The sequence below is a fragment of the Triticum aestivum genome, chromosome 6B (genome assembly GCF_018294505.1).
Source record: "Triticum aestivum cultivar Chinese Spring chromosome 6B, IWGSC CS RefSeq v2.1, whole genome shotgun sequence".
Taxonomy (NCBI): Eukaryota; Viridiplantae; Streptophyta; class Magnoliopsida; order Poales; family Poaceae; genus Triticum; species Triticum aestivum.
The window spans coordinates 573,590,139-573,615,987 of NC_057810.1; positions in this window are offsets into that span (position 1 = coordinate 573,590,139).

Genomic DNA, 25,849 nt, shown 5'->3' on the forward strand with positions numbered 1-25,849 from the left:
AAGGTTACTACCCCTATCTTGTTTAGATATGGAGAGGATGCGAGTGTGTGAATAGAGCAACCCTATCAAGCAAGCGCGGAGGCGCCGGCCTATATATAAGTAGTGGGGTAGTTTTCCTTTTTCACTCCATCAAAACAATCATTTAAAATTGTGTACTATACTACATGCCAGGTCACGTTTTTTTTAGTTGTTGATTGTTTTTTGAGATAGCCACCCACTTGTTCCAAGTGGTGTTACGGTGTGCCAGGTCGCACTTTGTATCGTTCAAGTCTGGTAGTACTACAAGTCCCTCCATTAAATGAACAACCACCCCCTCGTAACAATTGTGAACAAGCCCACGGCTAAAATTAGCGGAAACATGGGTTGCCCCAACATGCATTATTATTTATATTTTCTACTCCCTCCGTTCCTAAATATAAGTCTTTTTTATTAGCCACACCTAAGACAAGAATTTTTTTTATTAGCAGTGAACCCCACATGTCATAGACACAAAAATTGTGGCAAGATTCCCTTAGGCAAGCCAAAGTGTGTCTAACAATTTGAGCAACTCAGGTTAGGCAAGTGTGGGAAAAATAATGTGGCAATATAAGACAAACATAGTCACAATCCAAACAGCCCCGTGATTTTTTGTGACATGCATGAAAATTTGGTTAGTTAAATTTATAGTCAAAATTTGGCAAGGTGCATCAAATCAACACATGCAAGTATCAAAAGGAAAGTCACGACATGCATGCATGCGTTGTACTCCCTCCGTTTCCAAATATAAGTCTTTTTAGAGATTGCAACAAGTGACTACTCCCTCCGTTCCTAAATGTAAGTCTTTTTAGGGATTCCACTACAAACTACATACAGATGTATATAGACATATTTTAGAGTGTAGATTCATTCATTTTGTTTCGTATGTACTCCAATTCATAGTGAAATCTCTAAAAATACTTATATTTTGGAACGGAGGGAGTACATACGAAGCAGAATATGTCTACTCCTACAATGAAGTAGCCCATTTGAAATGTGTAAAAAGAGTTTTATCGAATGCAGTGCTTTGATGTGTCGCGTCAACTCGTACAAGCCCGAGAAATTTGATTACTACGACGCCCTCTCCCTCGCAGACTGAGCTCCGGTGCCTTAATAGCACCTGCCTTTGGCTGCATGACAGGTGGGCCAACCACCTGTTGGGCCCACCTGTCATGGACGCAAAGGCAGGAGCAGTAAGTAGAAGCTTTCGCTACACACTAGCCCTCCCGCACGAGGTGAACGGACATGCAACAGTGGATTCGATACTGTAGAAGTAGGAGTAACATCATTTTTCGTCTTCTCGAAGAGGCGAAGAGCCAAGTGCAAACCGAACGTGGCAGTTGCGAACGCTCGCATGGTGCGGTTCCTTGGAGTACTAGCCAGGCTCTTGCATGAGACAAAATTGCTATTGTTTAACAATTAAACTCCATTATCCATTGGTTGATACTCATTCTGCATAGGTCCACGCGCTTAGCACCATTTCCTCCTGGGGTCACCAATGTTTATTTGCTAATTAATAGCATTCCATGCAATGAACTAGCCATTGCAAGTCATTAAAATCATGCACACCTCTCATCTCTTATTGGTTGATACGTATGCCAAGAAACAAGAAACAAGGTAGAAGTTAATGCACTGCGCCTAAGTGTTTTGGGACTATTTGGTTTTCGTAAGATGGCTTACACACCTAGACGGAGGGAGTAGTATAGACCTGTAAACTAGAAAGGAGTATTTGCCTTTCTAGAGATTTCAACAAGTGACTAGACTTCGGCTCAAAAAAAAAACAAGTGACTAGACTACACCATGTGCAGTACCCCCTCCCCTCCGGTTTATAGGGCTCAAATCTCAAATCTCATGAACCAAGGGATTTTGCGATTGGAGGAATGTATCTCGTACTTTACAAAACTACCCTAATTAAACTCATGCATTAATTATGTAGTTCTCTCATTTTCCTCTTCGCCTTGGTCGCGGTGCACAATATTGAGGCTAGCCATAGTGGGAGTGACTTAGGTAGTAACTTAACACATCCCAAGACAATTTTACTTATGTGGCAAGTATTTAATGAGGAAAGAGGTTCTTGTGGTAACATAATATGTTACTGTAACATAGCGCTTTCCGAGGAAAAATGAGTCTATGAGATAATAAATGAAGCAATCTATGATACTACTACTATGTTACTTTGCACTATGGAGGTAGTAACTTACACTAGTGTCATATGCATGACACTAGTCTAAGTTACTCCCCACTATGACCAGCCTGAGAGAGTGCTTTGATACGTTTTAGTCTCATGACTAAAAGTAGTGGGACTAAAACTTGTTAGCCTCATCCATGCTTGGATCCAAATACTAAAGAGACTAAAGTCAAGTTAATGACATTTCAAAGCATCCGGGCCCGCGTGCCATCCACCAAATCACAGTGAGGTGCTGCAGTCGAGACTCACCTGTCACCCCGGTGTGGCCGTCATGACCCGTCATATCACAAAACCCACACCTTTACCAGCAGTGGTAAGGTGGCCTCCAAGTTGGACTGGACGAAGCAACCATCATTTCATTGGAACGCTCGTTCAAGCCCTTTCTTCCCTTTCTTGAAGAAAACCTCACTCCAGGCTACTCACTTCTGCCATTTTTCTTCTCTACCGACGAAGGAAAGGTGGGCGAATCAGTTATGCTGCTATATTTTCATTCCAATAATCTTCTTTTTGCGAAGCACCGACCGATTCTCACATCCTATTCTTTTCCCGTTTTCATTGCGATTGTGGTTTCCTTTCGATTGCTTTTTGTTTGTCAGTTCATTGATGGATCCTGGAGCACTAGGCAAAGAGTTGCCGGCGGACAACCCACTAGAGACAGCGATCTCCAGGAAGCGAGCACCGACCAACGAGTTGACCATGTTGGCGGGCCAACCCATGGAGACGAAGAACTCCAAGAAACAAGCACTGGCCAAAGAGTTGAGGACGTTGGCGGACGAACTCCTCAAAGAAAGTTGGAAGAATAGCAAGGGCCTCACCGTGCCTACCCCAGGAGCTCTGATTGCCACCTATGTGAGGCTCAAGACCGAGTTTGAGTAGATAGGCGCCGTTGAGAAGCAGTATTCCCCTAGCAAGGTAATGGCCCCCATTGAGGATGAGGAGATGGCCCCCGGAGGGATGAGATCCCCCGGTGAGCTGCACAAGGTAAAAAATAATGGCTTATTACCATAGTTGTGGTTTTTGATTATTTGCAATGTGCTTGCTTTTTGATTATTTGCAATGTGCTTGCTAATATGTTAGTGTTGTGCAGGTGCCGGTGGTTGTCCTTGATGATTCCGATGTCGTGGCCCGTTCTATTGGCATCGCCCCGGAGATCAATTCCGATACTGCTGTCCATCCTGTGGACATCGCCCCAGAGATCGATTCCGATGCCGCCGTCAGTCCTTTGGACATCGCCCTATAAATCGATTCCCAGGCCGCTGTCCGTGCTATGGTCATTGCCCGAGAGATCGATGACAATAAATAGTTGGTCGCGCTAATCCTTCAGGGTAGTTTGCATTGCCCTGTGTTTAATTACCAGAACGATGCGTGTTATCAAACCATCTTAGGGCTCGTGCACTGTCTTGTGTGGGCGGATCTTGCTACTTTGTTTGATAGTGAATCATGCGATGAATCATGCGAACCCTCTCCGAGTTATGGAAACAGATGTATCCTCACCAGCTTTTGATGTAATATATGGCATGCTTAGATGTAAGTTTGAACTGTTTATCATATCAGCAGGGCTTGTTTGATGATTCTTGGTGTTAGTAGGCTAGCTACTATGCGAGCTATAGTACTTGCAAAACACTCACCGAAGAGAAACGTTGGGGCTGATGAGCTCGTGGTACGCTTATACTTATCCCTCGTCGATCGACCAATAGCCCTAGCTCCTAAAATTGTAGGCTTAGCGATCGATCAGACAATAGTCGACATACATTTAGGCCTCGTTTGGTTCATAGGGTAGGAAAATCGTAGCAAAAGTATAGAGAACGTGCAACACAAAATCATAGCAGTGCAGAGACGTACTCCCTCCGTTCCAAAATAGATGACCTAGGCGGGCTAGTTTGGCCTAGTGGGTTTCATTGATATGACGTGGTACAATGCCGTCCAGTCTTCGCGTGTGGTAGCAGTATTGCGGGTACAGTAAGTTTTCTTGAAGAAGCGGAATTCAACGAAGTCATGATGGTTCCTTCGTCCGAACAACTTTCGGTGGGAAAGGTTGGGCCTGCGATATGACCGGGGTAGACCAGGATAATTTTGTGCATGGCAGGTGGACCAGGATGGTTGACGTCCCACATGTCGGCGAATGTAAGTATTCTTTCCGATATAGAGGACGAGCAACGAGTATTCATTGTTTATTTTTGATGAAAGCTATTGTCTCCACTGTTACTCCTTGACTTTGTCAATGCCTCTCTCTCCTCCACATAAGCGGGGACTACTTGCTATGCATGCAGTGGGCAGCTGGCATCTTGAGGGGCCAGGGCGGTGAGAGCGGGATCCAGAAGCGGTCCGGACTCCAGCATGGCCCACCTCACATTATCACAATATATTTCTTGGAGTCCGTGCGCGGCGAGCGGGCGATCTTTTCTCCCTCCCCCATTTCTCTCTTCTCAGCCGATGCCTGCCGAGCGATTAGATTTCGGCTATCGACGGTTTATTCAATTACGGTCCCACATGTTAGTGAAATTGCAAGAGAACGCGTGTCCCCTTTGGTGAGCAGCGTGCGAGGCGGACTGTCGGGGTTGCGACGCGTACGAGTCGTAAGTGTGCCGCCTTTTCCTTTAGAACTTGTGAAGCGTAACATTTTCGTGCGATCGATCGATAGAAATCCAGAACAAAATGACGAGGGCGGTGCTTTCCCGCTCGTTAGGCGGGCTATTTCGAGTGATATGACGTGCTACAGTGCCGTCCACTTGCTCCATTTTTATGTAAGCAAGAGTTTACACTCGTACGCGGGAGGAGTGCGAAACACCGCGGATCTAATTTTGATCGAGGGATAACTGTTCCCTGCCAAATAATGGATGATTGTTAGCGATTATAGCATGATAGTTAGGGCATCTCCAGCACTGTCCGAGGACACTGATGGATGCCATCCGATGCTGCCCGCATACCTTTCGACAACTATATGAACTAACCGGACGAAATTCGTGCAAACAAAGCAAATTTCAAATTAACGGATGAAATTAACCGGATGAAATTCATTACATTTCGAAAACTTTTCCTACAAACTGGACAAAATTCATTACATATTTCGCACAAACCGTACTAAACCTACTATAAACCTAATCTAAACAATCGCCGGCGCCCGACCACCAAGTCCGGCTATGAACCCGAGAAAGCCGGCCATTGCCTTTGCCTCCTCCTCATCCGCCTTGATAACCTCCTCCTCCGGCCGGAGCACAAGGTTATGAAGATTTCCGCCTCCACGTCGCCGTCAAGTGGCTAATCGGCTGCCGATGTTTACCCCACGAAGTTTGGCATCGACTGAGTGGAGTAGCGGTGGCCTTCCCGGGACCAGAGCCGAGGCGACCTACCGTGTACTACTCTTCCTCGCTGCCAGCTGTGCCCGCGCACGTGCGCCGTCTTCGTGGTTGTGGCGGCGGAGGGCGGCCCGGGGGGTGCCGGCGATCTCCTTCGTTTACTCCTGCGACAGTACGTCGAAGAGAGCTTTGGAGCGCGCCCGGAGCGGAGCCGCCGATGTCCCTCGTTTGCTCCTGCGACAGTACGTCCAAGAGAGCTTCGGAGCGCCACGAGGCCATGGTTGAAGTGGTGCCGACAGAAGGAATGGACCGGAGGCGAATAAGTGTGGGTCTTTGGCTATGGCTAGGAGCTGGGGCTCAAGTTAATATAGCGGGCGAATGGCAATGAGCCGCGGCAGACGGACTGACAACTGGCGCCGGAGTAGATTCGTCGGGCGTGAATGCGGACGCTGCTTCAGTGACTTAATTGCAGATGCGTTTGGGTGACTGACATGTGGGCCCAACGGGCATCTGGCCCGCATATTAGTGACACACCAATTGCACCTGCAGTTAAGTCTAGTGAATGTGGCATTGACATTCTGGAGAGACGGTGACCGTTTTAGGCGCATGCGGACTGTTTGACTGGTCAACCATACAAATACGGAGCTATACGTTGAGCCAGCGACCGTATAATCACCATATCTCGTATACAATGATCAAAGTGAGCTATCAAGACAAGTTCGATGACCACCAATGCATTTTACTCGGTAATAAATGAGCAAGATTGAAGGGGAATCCTAATTTGTTCCGTCTTCCGTCCTTGAGCTCTTGACAAACCAATGCACTATACGACTGTCCGGCCACTCCACCCCAGAGCTCTCACCAAGCGTCGTTCATGCCACCGCGCCGCACACTAACCAGTAAGGCAGCAATGGCATCCCGCCGTGCCGAGTTCCTCGCCGCCCACGAACGCACACAAAATGGTAGGGAAGCGATGGCATCCCGCCATGCCGAGTTCATCGCTGCTCGTGACCTCACAACTATGTGGGAGGAATTTGAAGATGCCAAGGCCGAATGGGCGTTAGAGCAAGAGGCGGCCAAAGCTACACAGAGGGAGCGGAAAAGTCAGAAAGCACTCAAGAAAAGAGAGGCCCGCTGTCGGTGTCAAAACCGGCGGATCTCGGATAGGGGGTCCCGAACTGTGCGTCTAGGCGGATGGTAACAGGAGACAAGGGACACGATGTTTTACCCAGGTTCGGGCCCTCTTGATGGAGGTAAAACCCTACGTCCTGCTTGATTAATATTGATGATGTGTGTTACAAGAGTAGATCTACCACGAGATCAAGGAGGTTAAACCCTAGAAGCTAGCCTATGGTATGATTGTTGTTCGTCCTATGGACTAAAGCCATCCAGTTTATATAGACACCGGAGAGGGCTAGAGTTACACAGAGTCGGTTACAATTGTAGGAGATCTACATATCCGTATCACCAAGCTTGCCTTCCACACCAAGGAAAGTCCCATCCGGACACGGGACGAAGTCTTCAATCTTGTATCTTCATAGTCTTGGAGTCCGGCCGATGATGATAGTTCGGCTATCCGGACACCCCCTAGTCCAGGACTCCCTCAGTAGCCCCTGAACCAGGCTTCAATGACGACGAGTCCGGCGCGCATATTGTCTTCGGCATTGCAAGGCGGGTTCCTCCTCCGAATAATTTATAGAAGATTGTGAACACCAGGATAGTGTCCGGCTCTGCAAAATAATTTCCACATACCACCATAGAGAGAATAATATTTACACAAGTTCAATCTGCTAACGTATTTCGTGGCGTGACGTCACACCACTACCAAGCCTTTACTCGAATTGTTTTTATTGTACCACCTCAGTGCGTTTAGCGAAGCGGTTTCCTTGGCACGTATTGTCGGTGCAGAGATCGTGTTCCCATTATTCCGGGATTCCCATCAATACGGACGTGGGTAACCCAACCGCGCCATTGATTGCGGCGCTTGGGGGATAAGCGAGTTTTATCAGGCCGGTGGGGACACATGTTTTTGTCCGCCCATATAAGGGGATAAAGATCCAACCCTTTTACCTACGCCTTGTTCCTCCTTGGCTTATCCATCCCTCCGAACTCGAGCTCCAGCGCCCAAGTCCGCACATCTCACCTCAACCTTCTCCAACTATGTCCGGAGCGGGAGGCAAGTGGATGGCCTCCTCCATTACGGAGGGGCACATCCAGATGCTGCGTAGCGCCGAATATTTGTCCAGCAACATCGCGCATCGGCTCCCCGACGAGGGAGAGCTCATCCCCACCCCCAGGCCCCATGAGAGGGTAGTATTTCTTACCCATTTCCTCCGCGGACTAGGCTTCCCACTCCATCCCTTTGTCCGGGGACTCATGTTCTACTACGGCCTGGATTTCCACGATCTGGCATCGAATTTCATCCACAACATCTCGGCGTTTATCATCGTGTGTGAGGCCTTCCTCTGCATCCAGCCCCACTTCGGCTTGTGGCTCAAGACCTTCAGTGTCAAGCCGAAGGTTGTGAAGGGCAGCCAAGCGGAGTGCGGAGGCGCCATGGTGGGCCGGATGTCCAACTTTACTTGGCTTGAGGGAACTTTCGTGGAAACCATCAAGGGGTGGCAATCGGGGTGGTTCTACATCACCGAGCCGCGTGACCCTGAATGGGCAGCGCCCCCCGATTTCAGATCTGGCATCCCCACACGGCTCACCTCCTGGAAAGAGAGCGGCCGGACTTGGGGTGATTCGGAGGAGCTGACCGGACTCCAAGCCTGCGTCCAAAAGCTAGTGGACAAGAAGCTGAAGCTTGTCAACGTGGTCCAGGTCATGCTCATCCGCCGGATCCTCCCGTGCCAATGACGGGGCTTCAACATGTGGGAGTTCGATCCAGCGCAGCACCAGACTTTGAGCGGGCTCTTCGACACTACGTACGAAGATGTCTGGAAGGTGCTGTTCAAGGGTGCCGAGGCTCCCGCATCCGCTACCGAAGATCGCGGATTCAGCTCGCAGCGTCCGGCTGACGAGGTAAGTGATTTTGTCCTTTACGGGACGCTTGTTTTCCATAGTTTGACTCTATGCGGGATCTAAACTCCCTTTCCTTTGACAGGACTGGCTGGCGAAGACTGAGCGGACTATCTGTCCGGCCCCATTGCCAGAGGACCCAGCGGACGCCCGCCTAACGGGGCTGCTGGCTCCGGCACCTCATGTGGTGCCGGAGAAGAAGGCCAAGAAGAAGGCCACGGGGACTCGGAAGAGTTCTCGTTTTCAGGTGCTATCGGATGACGACTCCGAGGCCGACTCCTCTCACCAAGGTGAGGAGAAGAAGAAGAAAGCCTCTCCCCCAGTGGGGGGAGAGAAGAAAAGGAAGGCCTCCCCAACGAGGGAGGCCGAAGGGTCCAAGAAGGGAAAAACTCTTCTCCCGGACTGTTCTACCAACGCCAGTGACGACGATTGGCCTCCAAGGGCCAAGCCCCTGGCGAGATCGTGAGTATCCGGACTCCCGAATAACTTCATGGTTTTTCTTTTTTGCCACACAATGTCTTTCTAATGCCGCATACAACCCTGCAGTCCGCCCAAGGGCGATCTTCCCGCTTCGTCGAGCGGGTCCTTAGGTGCGTCAGATATGGATTCTCTTCCGACCGCCTCCACCCCCCGTGACACGGACGATGCCGAGGTGGGATCCCGGGAAGGGACCCGCCAGGAGGAGGAGGCCCCGGAGGTGTCGCAGGACAACCTCCCGGACTTTGCACCGGACTCTGCTCCGGATCCCATAGTGGCTCCGGAGTCCGGCGGGCGGCCCCTTCGTAAGAAGGGCAAGACCGTGACACCGGCAGCCTCCGTCCAACCGGAGGCGCCGGATAGCTTGCCGGAGGCGCTCAATGGCGCCTCCATCAAAGAGGCACACCGCACTGTTATGAGTGCGGTGATTCAGAAGGTCCAGCTCGCCAAGAGCGGGCCGATCGAAGCCTGCAGCAGCCTTCTAACAGGCTTTGAGGTAAGAATTTTGATATATGTAAAATAGTACCACATAGACAGTAGCCCCTGATGCTCGGTTCGGTGTTCGGGAAGAAAAGCCGGACTGAGGATCTTAAGAAGATATACGCAGGAGTCATAAAAAATATGTCAATATGGGATTGCAGGCTGCGCTACTGACCTCTGCCGCACTAACTGCGGAGGTCAATACTTTGAAGGAAAGCCTCGAGCGGTCCGAGCTCGGCCGTGCCAAGAAGCAGCTCGAGGACAAGGAAGGTGAGTAACACCTTATTAAAATTGTACCTTACAGAAAAGGATTTTGGTTGCAAAAAGAACGACAAGGATAACGTGGTTATTGCAGGGGCCACTAACGAGGTGGCGACCCTGAAAGAGGTGGTGGCCGTGGCCGAACGCAATGCGGCCGTGGAGCGCACCGAGCGAGAGAAACAGGAGGCGCGGGTGGCGGAGGTACATCAGGAGCTCCAGGATCTCGTGAAAAAACATGAGATCCTGGAGCGTGACTCGAAGACTCAAGAGTCTGAGCTTGCAACGGCTCTTGAGAGTGCCAAAGCTGCTAAGGCCGAAGCCTACAAGGCCCTCCAAGAAATCGAGGAATTGAAGAAAATAGCGGCGGGTAAGGCATTTTTCATGCAAAGTAAGCATGTGAGTGTCCGATGCTGCTGCGTTCTACTGGGCCGAGGAGGGGAGCTCGACGGAGAAGGTCTTCTGGTCTCAGTATGCTGAGGCCGGACATTCGGTGCCCCTTAGTGACTAGCTGAAGCAGCTGGTCGAGCTCCACAAGGCGGCCGAACAGGCCATGAAGGGCCTTATAGTTCGGCTGTGGCCTAATGAGGCCATGCCTGGGAGCTACTTCGGCCTGGTGCGGCGGCTGGTGGATGCGTGCCCGTGGGTTGAAGTCATCAAGCACTACGCCTGTATTGAAGGTGCCCGTCGGGCCCTTGCCCGCGCAAAGGTGCACTGGGGCAAGATGGATGCCCAGAAGCTCGTGACGGACCCGCCACCGGAGGGCAAGGAGCATCGCATGCCCGAGATGTATTATAAGAGTGTGCTGAAGGGCGCCCGCACTATTGCGGGTGAGTGCTCCAAAGATGTAATATTTGAGTAGACTCGCATTTTGTTATCCTATGCGCTGAAAACTTAGTTCATTTGCGCTAAGCAACACGTTTTAATTTAAAATATTACCTTCTGTGCGGCTGTTTATCAAATCTGAGAGATGGCAAGTCGTCGGCTTCAGCCCCCATGCCACAAGTGCTGGGTGTTCGGGATAAATTTGAGCACTCTTGTTCCCATATTTGGGTCCATCTAGGGAGGCGCTCAACACAACGAACAAGGCAACCGGACTTATAATGCTTGAACACTCTCACTTAGCCATAGAATTCTATAATTTTAAATTTCGGCGAAGCCCCTAGTCTTCGGAAGGCCGAATTTGGGGCGCTATCCACGCCTGGGCCGGACAAAGTCGGCTCCTCACTCTAAGCGGCATAAGTCTTTAAGGACTCGCAAAAAACCTCTCGAACAGCGACGAGCTCTCGCCTCATCATGACTGTCGGTTTTAGCTTTCTCCACTGAGGCGTTAACCCAGCTCAACTGGGGCGCAATCGCAGTGGTTCTCCCAGTGCTACCTTAGCCGATACAATGGAACGTAAGGTACCAAAACATGGGAGCCGGGCAAACCCAACTATTGACCCAAGACATGATTCGGAGCTGATGCATATAATGCTATAAGTTCGGGGTGCCGCACTTGTGAAAGTGTTCGGACTTATCACACCATGATGCGGGAAACATAAGCCCCTGGTGTATTTAGCCGTACCAAAACGTATAGATGCGGCATGTCACAAATGACCATATGTATAAAAGAGAAATGCAATTGGAAGCAAAAAGGTGCTGCATTACTTATTCAAGAAAAACTACTGTAAGTGCAGAACGATACAAATGGTGCGATAAGCAAGGGATGGGACTGTTAAACATGTCCCCCTCCATGGGTAGGCTGCGGAATGGTGCATAAAACAGATTTAATGCTCGTAATGGAGACCACCTGGATATTCGTTGTAGCCTTTCTTCTTCCCTGGCTGTTGCATCGTGAGTTCGGCAGGTCTACTGCCGGACAGGGCCTCTGACGAATGGAGTCCTGTGGGTAAAAATAAAAAGGAAAAAGAAAAAAAAGAACGACACACTTGAGAGCCCCTGGTGTGGTTGAGCCGCAGTCTGGGCCTATCATGGTCGCGCCCCTCTCCCCATGCCCATGCTATCTTCAGAGCGTAATGGTGTACGCGAAGGACCTGTTTTGACATTTTACAGGGGCTGGGGTTGGGGCCGCACTGCTACGCGTGCTCGGAACGTGCCAGGTGGTCTTGTTGTAGGTTACTCCAGGCGTGCTTAGCTGTGTCCGGCCGCTTAACGGCCGGACTCGAGAATTGCTTTAAGAGGCTGCATTGTACTTCTGCCGTGAGAGCCGCTGTATATTCCTCCGTGCGGAGAGAACGTTCAGTGTATCCGTTGACCGTGATGACTCCTCGAGGGCCTGGCATCTTGAGCTTGAGGTATGCGTAGTGCGGCACCGCGTTGAACTTTGCAAATGCGGTACGTCCGAGCAGGGCATGATAGCCGCTGCGAAACGGAACTATGTCGAAGATTAACTCCTCGCTTCGGAAGTTATCCGGGGATCCGAAGACCACTTCCAGTGTAACTGAGCCTGTACAATTGGCTTCTACACCTGGTATGACGCCTTTAAAGGTCGTCTTGGTAGGTTTAATCCTTTAGGGGTCTATGCCCATTTTGCGCACTGTATCCCGATAAAGCAGGTTCAGGCTGCTGCCGCCGTCCATCAGGACTCTGGTGAGGTGAAATCCATCGACGACTGGGTCTAGAACCAATGCGGCGAATCCGCCATGGCGGATGCTGGTGGGGTGGTCCCTTCGGTCAAAAGTGATCGGGCAGGAGGACCATGGATTGAACTTCGGGGCAACTGGCTCCATCGTGTATGCATCCATGAGTGCACGCTTCCGCTCCCTTTTGGGTATGTGCGTTGCGTATATGATGTTCACCGTCCGCACCTGTGGGGGGAAACCTTTCTGTCCTCTATTGTTCGGTGGTCGGGTCTCTTCCTCGTCATTGTTATGCAGCCCCTTGTCATTGTTTTCGGCAATTAACTTGCCTGCCTGCTTGAATACCCAACAGTCCCTGTTGGTGTGGTTGGCTGGCTTTTCAGGGGTGCCGTGGATCTGGCATGAGCGGTCGAGTATTCGGTCCAAATTGGACGGACCCAGAGTAGTTCTTTTGAATGGCTTTTTCCGCTGACCGGGTTTAGAGCCTCTGAATCCGGCATTGACTGCCGTATCCTCACTATTGTCGCCGTTAATGCGGTGTTTGTTTTTGTTATGACACGACCTGCCATTACGGTCCTTGATATCCGGACTGCCAAAATTTTTGCTGAGGTTGTTGCTGTGTGCTAGCCAGCTGTCCTTACCCACGCAGAAGCGGGTCATGAGTGATTTGAGGGCTGCCATGGATTTCGGCTTTTCCTGTCCCAGGTGCCGGGCAAGCCACTCATCGCGGATATTGTGCTTGAAGACTGCAAGGGCCTCCGCATCCGGACAGTCGACGATTTGGTTTTTCTTGGTTAAGAACCGTGTCCAGAATTGTCTGGCCGATTCGTCTGGCTGCTGAATTATGTGGCTTAGGTCATCAGTGTCTGGTGGCCGCACATATGTGCCTTGGAAGTTATCGAGGAATGCGGCTTCCAGGTCTTCCCAAATCCCAATTGACTCTGCTGGCAAGCTGTTAAGCCAATGCCGGGCTGGTCCTTTAAGCTTGAGGGGGAGATATTTGATGGCGTGAAGATCGTCACCGCGGGCCATGTGGATCTGAAGGAGATAGTCTTCGATCCAAACCGCGGGGCTGTTGTGCCATCGTAAGATTCAATATTCATGGGTTTAAACCCTTGGAGGATTTGATGATGCATTACTTCGTCTGTGAAGCATAGTGGGTGTGCGGCGCCTCTGTACTGGGCGATATCACGACGGAGCTCGAAAGAGCTTTGTCTATTTTGTTCGGCCCAGCCGGACTTACTGTGTCCGGTGCGACGGTTATCGTCACGTATCATGGGGCGCCCACGCGATCCATAGATCGATCTTGATTGTCTTGCCCTATCCTCCAATATATCTCGCAAGTCCGGAGTGTTCCCCTGTGGCCTTGTGCTTTTCGAGCGATGCCGGGGTACGGGTCTAGTGGAAGGCCTAGAGGCCTCTCTGTCGCGACCACGGGGTGGTCGGTCAGCCGTATTGTCTCCTGGTGATGCGGGTTCATACGCCTCCTCCTCTAATCAGGGGAGCAGCTTGCATTTTAGGGTAGCTTTTGGAGGGGCGTTCGAGCTCATGCTCTTCGGCCGCGAGGACTTCAGTCCATCTGTCGGCTAGCAGATCTTGATCAGCTCTAAGCTGTTGCTACTCTTTCTTGAGGCTGTTCGCCGTGGCCATAAGCCTGCGTTTAAAATGCTCTTGTTCGACGGGATCCTCAGGCACGACGAATTCATCGTCGTCGAGGCTTGCCTCATCTCCGGAGGGAGGCATATAATCCTCTACCTCTTCTTCTGCCGCTCTCTCATGAGGGCTGGCGTCTCTGTCCTCCTGCATTAGATCTTGCTAGAGTGGGTTGTCTTCGGCACTGTCCGGTGTATTATTATCTCCGGTGCCGGAATCTTCATTCTTGCTGTGGCGGGATTTAGAGCGGCGCCGCTGACGCCGGCGCTTAGGCTGTTTCTTGGAGGGGTCATCCTCCGCTGTTCCTTCGCCATTCCCATCCTTTGGGATATCCACCATGTATATGTCATATGATGAGGTGCCTTTCCAGTGCCCGGTGGGCGCTGGTTCTTGGTCGTCTCCGACATCATCGTACATACCGTCGATGTCTTCGGAGTCGTAGTCTAGCATGTCGGTTAGATCGTCGACAGTGGCTACTAAGTGGGTGGTGGGTGGGCTTTGAATTTCTTCGTCGTCCGCATCCTAACCATCCTGACCACAGTCCGGCCAGGGCTCTCCTGATAACGAGAGATACTTTAGCGAACTCAAGATGTTGCCGAAAGGTGAGTGTTGAAAGATGTCCGCTGCGGTGAACTCCATGATCGGCGCCCAATCAGATCCGATCAGAGGGGGCGCGGGAGGTTCGGAGTCCGGCAAGGAGTCCGGCACCTTGGAGTCACGAGCTTTGCAAGGGACAAGGTCAGTGTTCGGCTCTATCGCCGCAGAGGTTGCAGCCCCCGAGGCGGTGTCTAGCCATCCGTCCTTGATCTGTGCAGCCGGCTCCGAATTGAAGATCGGAGCGGACTCGAGTGCGGCCTCCAGGGTACTGTCCGGCTGCAGAGCTAAATCATGCCCGTCGTGACAGTGCGGCACGCTTGGCTGTGGCTCGAATCCATCGAAGATCAAGTCCCCGCGGATGTCAGCCGTGAAGTTCAAACTTCCAAATCTGACCTGACGGCCAGGGGCGTAGCTTTCGATCTGCTCCAGTTGGCCAAGCGAATTGGCCCGCAGTGCGAAGCCGCCGAATACGAAGATCTGTCCGGGGAGGAAGGTCTCACCCTGGACTGCGTCGTTGACGATGATCAAAGAAGCCATCGAGCCTATTGGTGACGACACAGAGTAACTCTCAATGAAAGCACCAATGTCGGTGTCAAAACCGGCGGATCTTGGGTAGGGGGTCCCGAACTATGCGTCTAGGCGGATGGTAACAGGAGACAAGGGACACGATGTTTTACCCAGGTTCGGGCCCTCTTGATGGAGGTAAAACCCTACGTCCCGCTTGATTAATATTGATGATGTGTGTTACAAGAGTAGATCTACCACGAGATCAAGGAGGCTAAACCCTAGAAGCTAGCCTATGGTATGATTGTTGTTCGTCCTATGGACTGAAGCCATCCGGTTTATATAGACACCGGAGAGGGCTAGGGTTACACAGAGTCGGTTACAATGGTAGGAGATCTACATATCCGTATCGCCAAGCTTGGCTTCCATGCCAAGGAAAGTCCCATCCGGACACGGGACGAAGTCTTCAATCTTGTATCTTCATAGTCTTGGAGTTCGGCCGATGATGATAGTTCGGCTATCCGGACACCCCCTAGTCCAGGACTCCCTCACCCGCCGCAGCAAGAAAGAAAAGGACGCACGCGCTACTGCGGGGAGGTCGGCGGAGATCCAAGAACGGTGGGGTGTCGCCGACAAAGCCGGGAAGGAGAACGACGGCGTCTGGCCAGCATGTGAGAAGTAGTAGTACTAGTAGTTAGTGTGTGTGTCTGTGTCTGAGTACGAGCATGTATGAGTACTACTAGTTACTACTATAGTTTTTAGAGCAAATTACCTGTACATTAGCCTAGACTAAGTGGAAAAATTCCTATCCTATGCATCAAATGGCATCTCTTTCTCTATAGGAATTGAGATGCATGTCAGCTCACTTCCTATGATTTTCATATTCCTATCCTATAAACGAAAGGAGGCCTCTGTTGGAGTAAATACTGTAGCTAGCAGTACTGCTGGTACATTAGTTTCCTTCAAGAAGCGGAATTCAACGAAGTCATGATGGTTCCTTCATCCGAGCAACTTCAAAGTGGGAAGTGGGCCTGTGATTTGACGGCTCATTAGTCATTGTTACTGCGGCGCGACGACCCAGGTGACTCTCCCTTGGAGTTCTGCGTGCATGGCAAGTGGACCAGGATGGTCGACATCCCACATGTTGGCGAACGGAAGTATTCTTTCCGATATCGAGGAGCAAGGAAACCGCGTGGTATAGTATCACTGCTGATTGGTTCGCAAAAAAATAGTATCACTGCCGATTTATAATTATTTTTTATTTCTGATGAATGCTAGCGTTTCAACTCTTACGACAAAGGGTGCCAAACACGACACGTGCTGGATGTCCCACACATCAGCGGAAGGAGTGGGACATGAACAGCGTGGTAGAGCCCAGCGTAAAACAAACAGCGTGGTAGAGCGTCTCCACTTCTTCCACTTCTGGATCGGAGACCACATGTAGTAGTACTTAGGTGTATGAACGATACAAAGTGCGACCTGGAGAGAAAGACATGTCTAGTTGGAAGGTCTCGGGGAATACACGTAAACAAATATAAAAGTTAATATGTGCCTCCAACTAATATAGTAGTAGTAGAGTACTTAGACACGTACTCCATAACATCACTGTGCATTGCACGTACAACATTTAGTGGTAGTACGTAGTAAGAGACAAATGCCGCCCAAGAGTTCCCTTCTCGACCTACTTTTGGGTGTTTGGTAGAGTGTATGGAGGGTGCATGAGTCCATACTAGTTTAGCACAAAATACACTAGAAGCATGCATGAAGAGAGCATGCATGAAGAGGGGTGTTGAGTTGAGCATGCATGAAGAGGGAACAACTATGCTGAGACGAAAATGCAACCAAACACACCCTGTATGCCATGCATGTTCATACCATTTGTGCCTTTCTACTTCACTTACTGCGCTACATTACTTAGGTTCGTACGTCCACTCCTGGGTACATGTCCGTCTCGTAGTTCCACTGCCACGTGTTCTTCATATAGATGGAACGATTGTTGCATAACACGTGCGCCTTGATGCTAGATGTCTCGCGTGTTGGCAAAAGGATGAACAAAGCTCACGTAAAAAATAGAGTGGAAGAACATAGACTCCGGATGACCGAGAAGGAGCAAGGAACCTCGTGGTGGAGCGTCTGCACTCATAATATTTAATATTATTCAGCGATATAAAATTAACCAATCATATCCACAGTGGACTGGAAGAGTATGAAACACGGCAGCCCAGTGTACTTACATCATACTAGTACATGGCTAACCCACGCTATCACCATATTTCTTGGCTTCCGTGCGACACCTATCTCTAGTAATCCAGCAGCCTGTATCGCTTCTCCCTCCTCATCTCTATCAAAGTGCGGTGGGCTAGCGTTTCTGCCGTCTATTGAGGTCGGTTAACTATCACATGTTAGAGACATGCCAAGAGCATTCTAAATATTTTTTCCTTTCACGTTCCGTTTTAAAAAAAAAATAATCATTTCACGTACGAATTTGCCTGTATGCTCTGAGCAACTTGCATGTCCTATACTGCTCCTGTTTGATACTCTAACTTAGCTAGAGGTTAGACAAACTCATGACTAACCCTGAAGTAACTGTAGCCAAAGAGGTGTTTGGGTGACAGGGTTAGATTGACAATAAATGCACTTCATGGAGAGAGAAAAGTGATTTTTCAGTGGTCCCAATGAGAACTATCTCCAGTTAGCACCTCTTGGGTGGGATAGTTTTTTTTGGTGGGTTCGGTGCAACTTGCTCCAATTTAAACCCTCATGCTTGGATACTTTAGGGCTATTTGAGCCCCAACTAGCTCAAACTAACTCTAACCCATGGATCCAAACAGGGCCTATGGCCAGTCTCAACGCGGAGCAGTCGCGTGCACCGGGAAGCGGCGCTCTCTTGGTCGTCGCGCCACTTCAAAGCCAGTGCCAGTGAGAGGTCGCCTCCGCTCTGGCCGGGCATTAATGCGGCACTAACGCTCCAGGCGACACTGACCGTTTCACACGGGAAGCGCGCGCTGGCAAGGGAGTATAGGTTTTGAACCGTTTCAGGTGTAGTAGTAATGGTAGTTTGCAAAACTACTCAATTATTGCACTCACTTTCCTAAGAAATTGTGGTAAAAAACATTACTCCATAGCCCGCTTCCCTTCTCCTTCCTGCTCATGATTTACGTGGCCATGTTAACATGGTTGTGTAAAAAAAATGTCACTTCCTGCTCGTGCTTTGCGTTATATAATTACAAGCAAGATTCTCGTGCATTGCACGGAACATCAATATGCATTTTTTTACAAAACACCTGTTGTGATTGACCCATGCAGGAGTAATCCCATGTGTAAAAACTAATGATATCTCGAGAATTTTATCAGAAAACTGGTATCTCGAGAATGTCATTGAAAAAATGAAAGATGAGAGATAAGGCGAGGAGGAGTGGAGCGTGGTGGTGACTGGTGGTCGGAATGGGCGGAGGCATGGGGATGGATGGCGCCGGCAGGCGGCAACGGCCACCATGCATGCTAGATTGTTCCAGAGACTTATTCCTGCTGAGCAATGAGGTTGCGAGAGATAATGATGTGGAGAGAGGTGCGGGTATCTTTTGTAAAATTATCATAGTTTGCTTCCTATCCGTCAGATATAGATCATACGGTCTGTATTACAAGATGGCAGGCACACCATCATCGCCAACTCGTTTTTTTATAAGGGTATACAGATGATAAGTTTGCTGACTACTAAAGTAAAGTGGAATCTGTCCATGTTATGCAAGTAAATAAAGGTGATTGTTTATCATAGGGGTAAGGTTGGATGAAGGGTTGTAGGAACAAATGCTCCGCCTAGAGCATGTGTGTGTGAGATGGAGTCTTAGTGTGTGTGGTGTGTGTGTGTGTGTGAGAGAGAGAGAGAGTGAGAGCGAGAGAGGAGAGAGAGAGAGAGATGGAGTCTTAGTTTGTGTGTGTGTGTGAGAGAGAGAGATGGAGTCCAAGTGTGTGTGTGTGGGGGGGGGTGCGTGTGTGTGTGTGAGAGAGAGAGAGAGAGATGGAGTCTTAGTGTGTGTGTGGGGGGGTGGTGCGTGCGTGCGTGCGTGTGTGTCCCGGGGTCCTCTGTGGCGGATGTAATTTAAGTGTGCATGGCTTCATCATAGAGAGGTGATGTGTATGGCAGAGGCCACCGACGATGGGGTGCGAGAGAGCAAATGCCCGTAGGAGGGAAGAGAAGGTGCGTGCGCGTGAGAGGAGTCGACATCGAGAGAACGTGTTTGTTCGAGAGACACCCTAGAAGACTACTATATATCGATGGTGCATGTAGGCGGGAATTAAACAAAGGGATGGTCTTATTGGTTTCGGGGATATAGGGGAAGAGTGAGAGGCACGCGGGGCGGGGGGGGGGGGGGGGTAGCTAGAAGGAGATTGTTAAGTGTGAGCGTGTGTTTTGCCCATCCAGGCGGAAGTTATGTGCACAAAAGAGGAGAACGATTCGATGTGGCATTAGGATTGAGGGTAATTAACTACATATGGAGACATAGAGACCTTGAACGTGCATGTGTGAGAGGTATACATGTATACGTGGGATGTGTGTGTGTGCGTGCGCATGATCGAGATAAAAGAAAGAGGACATAAGTCCTAAGATCAATGACATGGGAGAGACGGATCGATATGACAATATGCATGCATGTGAGAATGCAGGGAAGAAGGCCCGACAATTGAGCATGTGTTTTTGTCTTTAAGAGATAGTGGCATGGGCTGGAGCATGCATCTATGGCGAGCAGAGGGGGTGAGGCATAACGATTGTGCAAAAGAGATCAACCTATAAATGCATATGTATGGATAGACATATATAGTGTGGGTGATAGGAAGCAAGACTCCGTGCGAGAAAGAAATGTTGACGGAGAAACTACAGATAGATACAGAGATGGAGATGCTAGCTAGAGATACATCCGTTAGTTTGGGTGTCGGAGATGACTGTCGGGTGGTTCAAAGGGTGAAGTTATGTATGTGTGTGAGAGGGCACTTGACTGCATGCATGTAGAGAGAAACATATGTAGTGTGCATGATAGGAATCAAGAGTGAGGGCGAGAAACAAGGTTGATGGAGAAATAGATAAATATAAAGATAAAGATGCTAGCTAGTGTGCGCTAGAGATAGGAGTCAAGTGGATCAGAAGGCTGGGTTATGTGTGTGGGTGTGTGAGGGAGTCCTGGACTAGGGGATGCCCGGATAGCCGAACTATCATCATCGGCCGGACTCCAAGACTATGAAGATACAAGATTGAAGACTTCGTCTTGTGTCTGGATGGGACTTTCCTTGGCGTGGAAGGCAAGCTTGGCGGTACGGATATGTAGATCTCCAACCATTGTAACCGACTCTGTGTAACCCTAGCCCTCTCCGGTGTCTATATAAACCGGATGGCTTTAGTCCGTAGGACGAACAACAATCATACCATAGGCTAGCTTCTAGGGTTTAGCCTCCTTGATCTCGTGGTGGATCTACTCTTATAACACACATCATCAATATTAATCAAGCAGGACGTAGGGTTTTACCTCCATCAAGAGGGCCCGAACCTGGGTAAAACATCGTGTCCCTTGTCTCCTGTTACCATCCGACTAGACGCACAGTTCGGGACCCCCTACCCGAGATCCGCCGGTTTTGACACCGACATTGGTGCTTTCATTGAGAGTTCCTCTGTGTCGTCACCGATAGGCTCGATGGCTTCTTCGATCGTCGTCAATGACACAGTCCAGGGTGAGACCTTCCTCCCCGGACAGATCTTCGTATTCGGCGGCTTCGCACTGCGGGCCAATTCACTTGGCCAACTGGAGCAGATCGAAAGCTACGCCCCTGGCCGTCAGGTCAGATTTGGAAGTTTGAACTTCACGGCTGACATCCGCGGGGACTTGATCTTCGATGGATTCGAGCCACAGCCAAGCGCGCCGCAATGTCACGACGGGCATGATTTAGCTCTGCAGCCGGACAGTACCCTAGAGGCCGCACTCGAGTCCGCTCCGATCTTCAATTCGGAGCCGGCTGCGCAGATCGAGGACGGATGGCTAGACACCGCCTCAGGGGCTGCAACCTCTGCGGCGATAGAGCTGAACACTGACCTTGTCCCTCACAAAGCTCGTGACTCCAAGGTTCCGGACTCCTTGCCGGACTCCGAACCTCCCGCGCCCCCTCCGATCGGATCTGATTGGGCGCCAATCATGGAGTTCACCGCATCGGACATCTTTCAACACTCACCTTTTGGCAACATCTTGAGTTCGCTAAAGTATCTCTCGTTATCAGGAGAGCCCTGGCCGGACTGCGTTCAGGACGGTTGGGATGCGTACGACGAAGAAATTCAAAGCCCACCCACCACCCACTTGGTAGCCACTGTCGACGATCTAACCGACATGCTAGACTACGACTCCGAAGACATCGACAGTATGGACGACGATGCCGGAGACGACCAAGAACCAGCGCCCATCGGGCACTGGAAAGCCACCTCATCATATGGCATATACATGGTGGATATCCCAAAGGATGGGAATGGCGAAGGAACAGCGGAGGATGACCCCTCCAAGAAACAACCTATGCGCCGGTGTCAGCGGCGCCGCTCTAAATCCCGCCACAGCAAGAATGAAGATTCCGACACCGGAGATAATAATACACCGGACAGTGCCGAAGACAACCCACTCTAGCAAGATCTAATGCAGGAGGACGGAGATGCCAACCCTCATGAGAGAGCGGCAGAAGAAGAGGTAGAGGATTATATGCCTCCCTCCGGAGACGAGGCAAGCCTCGACGACGATGAATTCGTCGTGCCTGAGGATCCCGTCAAACAAGAGCGTTTTAAACGCAGGCTAATGGCCACGGCGAACAGCCTCAAGAAAAAGCAGCAACAACTTAGAGCTGATCAAGATCTGCTAGCCGACAGATGGACTGAAGTCCTCCCGGCCGAAGAGCATGAGCTCGAACGCCCCTCCAAAAGCTACCCTAAAACGCAAGCTGCTCCCCCGATTAGAGGAGGAGGCGTATGAACCCGCATCACCAGGAGACAATACGGCTGACCGACCACCCCGTGGTCGCGACAGAGAGGCCTCTAGGCCCTTCACTAGACCCGTACCCCGGCATCGCTCGAAAAGCACAAGGCCACAGGGGAACACTCCGGACTTGCGAGATATATTGGAGGATAGGGCAAGACAATCAAGATCGATCTATGGATCGCGTGGGCGCCCCATGATACGTGACGACAACCATCGCGCCGGACACAGTAAGTCCAGCCGTGCCGAACAAAATAGACAAAGCTCTTTCGAGCTCCTTCGTGATATCACCCAGTACAGAGGCGCCGCACACCCACTATGCTTCACAGATGAAGTAATGGATCATCAAATCCCCCAAGGGTTTAAACCCGTGAATATTGAATCTTACGATGGCACAACAGACCCCGCGGTTTGAATCGAAGACTATCTCCTTCACATCCACATGGCCCGCGGTGACGATCTTCACGCCATCAAATATCTCCCCCTCAAGCTTAAAGGACCAGCCCGGCATTGGCTTAACAGCTTGCCAGCAGAGTCAATTGGGAGTTGGGAAGACCTGGAAGCCGCATTCCTCGATAACTTCCAAGGCACATATGTGCGGCCACCAGACGCTGATGACCTAAGCCACATAATTCAGCAGCCAGACGAATCGGCCAGACAATTCTGGACATGGTTCTTAACCAAGAAAAACCAAATCGTCGACTGTTCGGATGCGGAGGCCCTTGCAGCCTTCAAGCTCAATATCCACAACGAGTGGCTTGCCCGACACCTGGGACAGGAAAAGCTGAAATCCATGGCAGCCCTCACATCACTCATGACCCGCTTCTGCGCGGGTGAGGATAGCTGGCTAGCACGCAGCAACAACCTCAGCAAAAATTCTGGCAGTCCGGATATCAAGGACCGTAATGGCAGGTCGCATCGTAACAAAAACAAACGCCGCATTAACGGCGACAATAGTGAGGATACGACAGTCAATGCCGGATTCAAAGGCTCTAAACCCAGCAGCGGAAAAAGCCATTCAAAAGAACTACTCTGGGTCCGTCCAATTTGGACCGAATACTCGACCGCTCATGCCAGATCCACGGCACCCCCGAAAAGCCAGCCAACCACACTAACAGGGACTGTTGGGTATTCAAGCAGGCAGGCAAGTTAATTGCCGAAAACAATGACAAGGGGTTGCATAGCGATGATGAGGAAGAGACCCGACCGCCGAACAATAGAGGACAGAAAGGTTTCCCCCCACAGGTGCGGACGGTGAACATGATATACGCAACGCACATACCCAAAAGGGAGCGGAAGCGTGCACTCAGGGATGTATACGCGATGGAGCCAGTTTCCCCGAAGTTCAATCCATGGTCCTCCTGCCCGATCACTTTTGACCGAAGGGACCACCCACCAGCATCCGCCATGGCGGATTCGCCGCATTGGTTCTAGACCCAATCGTTGATGGATTTCACCTCACCAGAGTCCTGATGGACGGCGGCAGCAGCCTGAACCTGCTTTATCAGGATACAGTGCGCAAAATGGGCATAGACCCCTCAAGGATTAAACCTACCAAGACGACCTTTAAAGGCGTCATACCAGGTGTAGAGGCCAATTGTACAGGCTCAGTTACACTGGAAGTGGTCTTCGGATCCCCGGATAACTTCCGAAGCGAGGAGTTAATCTTCGACATAGTTCCGTTCCGCAGCGGCTATCATGCCCTGCTCGGACGTACCGCGTTTGCAAAGTTCAACGTGGTGCCGCACTACGCATACCTCAAGCTCAAGATGCCAGGCCCTCGAGGAGTCATCACGGTCAACGGAAACACTGAACGTTCTCTCCGCACAGAGGAACATACAGCGACTCTCGTGGCAGAAGTACAATGCAGCCTCTTAAAGCAATTCTCGAGTCCGACCGTTAAGCGGCTGGACACAGCTAAGCGCGCCTGGAGTAACCTACAACAAGACCACCTGGCACGTTCCGAGCACGCGTAGCAGTGCGGCCCCAACCCCAGCCCCTGTAAAACGTCAAAACAGGTCCTTCGCATACACCATTACTCTCTGAAGATACCATGGGCATGGGGAGAGGGGCGCGACCACGATAGGCCCAGACTGCGGCTCAACCACAACAGGGGCTCTCAAGTGTGTCATTCTTTTTTTTTTCTTTTTCCTTTTTATTTTTACCCACAGGACTCCATTCGTCAGAGGCCCTGTCCGGCAGTAGACCTGCCGAACTCACGATGCAACAACTAGGGAAGAAGAAAGGCTACAACGAATATCCAGGTGGTCTCCATTACGAGCATTAAATCTGTTTTATGCACCATTCCGCAGCCTACCCCTGGAGGGGGACATGTTTAACAGTCCCATCCCTTGCTTATCGCACCATTTGTATCGTTCTGCACTTACAACAGTTTTTCTTGAATAAGTAATGCAACACCTTTTTGCTTCCAATTGCATTTCTCTTTTATACATATGTTCATTTGTGACATGCCGCATCCGTACGTTTTGGTACGGCTAAATACACCAGGGGCTTATGTTTCCCGCATCATGGTGTGATAAGTCTGAACACTTTCACAAGTGCGGCACCCCGAACTTATAGCATTATATGCATCAGCTCCGAATCATGTCTTGGGTCAATAGTTGGGTTTGCCCGGCTCCCATGTTTTGGTACCTTACGTTCCATTGTATCGGCTAAGGTAGCACTGGGAGAACCACTGCGATTGCGCCCCAGTTGAGCTGGGTTAACGCCTCAGTGGAGAAAGCTAAAAATGACCGTCATGATGAGGCGAGAGCTGGTCGCTGTTCGAGAGGTTTTTTGCGAGTCCTTAAAGACTTATGCCGCTTAGAGCGAGGAGCCGACTTTGTCCGGCCCAGGCGTGGATAGCGCCCCAAATTCGGCCTTCCGAAGACTAGGGGCTTCGCCAAAATTTAAAATTATAGAATTCTATGGCTAAGTGAGAGTGTTCAAGCATTAAAGTCTGGTTGCCTTGTTCATTGTGTTGAGCGCCTCCCTAGATGGACCCAAATATGGGAACAAGAGTGCTCAAATTTATCTCGAACACCCCAGCACTCGTGGCATGGGGGCTGAAGCCGACGACTTGCCATCTCTCAGATTTGATAAACAGCCGCACAGAAGGTAATATTTTAAATTAAAACGCGTTGCTTAGCGCAAATGAACTAAGTTTTCAGCGCGCAGGATAACAAAATGCGAGTCTACTCAAATATTACATCTTTGGAGCACTCACCCGCAATAGTGCGGGCGCCCTTTAGCACACTCTTATAATACATCTCGGGCGTGCGATGCTCCTTGCCCTCCGGTGGCGGGTCCGTCACGAGCTTCTGGGCAACCATCTTACCCCAGTGCACCTTTGCGTGGGCAAGGGCCCGACAGGCACCTTCAATACAGGCGGAGTGCTTGATGACTTCAACCCACGGGCACGCATCCACCAGCCGCCGCACCAGGCCGAAGTAGCTCCCAGGCATGGCCTCCTTAGGCCACAGCCGAACTATGAGGCCCTTCATGGCCTGTTCGGCCGCCTTGTGGAGCTCGACCAGCTGCTTCAGCTGGTCGCTAAGGCGCACCGGATGTCCGGCCTCAGCATACTGAGACCAGAAGACCTTCTCCGTCGAGCTCCCCTCCTCGGCCTGGTAGAACGCGGCAGCATCGGACACGCTGCGAGGAAGATCTGCGAACGCTCCTGGAGAGCTCCGAATTCGGGTAAGCAACAGGTTATTAACACTCACATGCTTACTTTGCATGAAAAATGCCTTACCCGCCACTATTTTCTTCAATTCCTTG